We start from the raw sequence: 1,723 nt of genomic DNA, 5'->3' as shown, positions 1-1,723 counted from the left end.
CTTAATTTAGGAAGTGAATAAAGTGGGAGGTTGCAAGTTAGGGACAGCGATATCTTTATATTATTTCCATAACTCAAGATTTGGACTCATTGCGGTTTATGTATTTTTATATTGTTTTGTTTTGTTTTTCAATATCTGGCAACGCCAGCATAACTGACAGTAATCAGAAATGACCAGGTTAAAAACAGCGCCGGCAGGTTATTCCTGAAAGGGTTCGGTAAAAGGCGGATTCGAACTCGGGTCGTTCGCGTCTAATACTCCACGGTGCACGTTTTAACAGCTACACCACTGAATCTGACGATTATGTGCCGTCTTTTATAATGTTGACTATCCCTACAACACATTTGTGGGTGGAACTACTGTAGATAGCCTCTATCAAAAAGGCGGGCTATTTGCACTTAGTGTAAAGTGGCAGGGACAAAAAATCCAGTGTCTTAAAACAGAAACACACAGAAATAGATTATTTGGGTGGAATTAATGATCTATAGCTAATACAGGAAAATATAAAAATATAACATCAGTGGTATAAAGAGGCATTTCTATTATTAAATGAATGTAAATAATTCTGTTTGAAGTCTTCAGCGTGTATTTTCTACTTAATGAATATTACAAGAGGTCTATCTGAAATGCTCTCTTCGAACATTTTTAAAATGTCTATTTTTTTTAGGAGCAAAAGATATTCTTCAAACCCCTACTGGAGTAAAACAGTATAGTTATTTTAAACGGTCATGGTACAGATGTCTGCAAATACAAAAAGGCAAATAGTTCCTAGGATCTGAATGCGTTTGAATGATTCGTCTGTCTGAGTCGCTGTGTGTTATTATGTAGTAAACAGCGCCACCCAATGGTTGAGTGATATATAGCAGCGGTTGAAAATGATTTGTGGGTTTGGACTCTTATTTTGAAATTGACCGGATGTTGTCGTTTCGCTTGTACGGAGTCTGCGCGCGGACTGCGGACGCGTAGAGTTTGTGGAAAACGCTTCTGTGATTCTTCCGTGTTTTTATAAACTGTTCTCAACGCGGCTGTCGGTCTTAGGTATGTTATTAGTCAAAGTTAGTGTTTATGTGTGTCTGTACTGTTTGTTTACACAATAAGCGGCTTTTTATCTAACAAGTTGTTTCCAATTCAGACCCAATCAAATGTAAATCTATGCACAAACCTACCATGATTATTACCACGTTTTCTAGTACAATGTAAATATCATAGTATGTGAGTAAATATAGTAACAAATGTTATTTAACTATAACTATGTTTAACAAAATAACTCAACATCTCAACAGTATCTTTTATGAAACCGCGCTATCAAGGATAAGAGCTTCACATAATTTAATGAATTGAAGTAACGTTAGATATCAAACATATCAAAATATGGATTCAGTTCCGTATATACAAATAATACAGGCATAATCTGGGGAAAAAACAAGCCTTGTCCATTATAGGGAATAATATTTAGAGATGTTTACAGTTGGTTTGATACCTTTAGATCAAATGTTGTTGTCGTTTAATGGATTTATAATATTGCATACATTAAAGGCTGTAAAATTATTATAAAACACATAAAATGCTAATTCCAAAAACAGCCTTGTGCAATAAAGGGGATGTCATGTAGTTGAATTGTTTAATTAATGTATATGGTTAATTTATATATACAGTGGGTACGGAAAGTATTCAGACCCCCTTAAATTTTTCACTCTTTGTTATATTGCAGCCATTTGCTAAA

At 34.7% G+C, this 1,723-nt stretch overlaps 1 protein-coding gene across 1 annotated transcript in view; it reads left to right on the top strand.

Moving 5' to 3' along the window:
• Positions 1 to 917: 917 nt before the first annotated feature.
• Positions 918 to 1,723, top strand: part of LOC107696971 (transcription initiation factor TFIID subunit 11-like) — a 3,191-nt gene continuing 2,385 nt past the window's right edge. The window contains exon 1 of the mRNA XM_016497551.1: positions 918 to 1,038. The gene's annotated coding sequence lies outside the window, so the exon portion shown is untranslated. The remainder of the gene's footprint in view (positions 1,039 to 1,723) is intronic.

The sequence above is a fragment of the Sinocyclocheilus anshuiensis genome, unplaced genomic scaffold (assembly GCF_001515605.1).
Source record: "Sinocyclocheilus anshuiensis isolate Anshui unplaced genomic scaffold, SAMN03320099.WGS_v1.1 scaffold130, whole genome shotgun sequence".
In the NCBI taxonomy this organism is placed as follows: domain Eukaryota; kingdom Metazoa; phylum Chordata; class Actinopteri; order Cypriniformes; family Cyprinidae; genus Sinocyclocheilus; species Sinocyclocheilus anshuiensis.
Note: the sequence above shows the minus strand (reverse complement) of the source record. Positions and strands in the feature narration are given on the sequence as shown.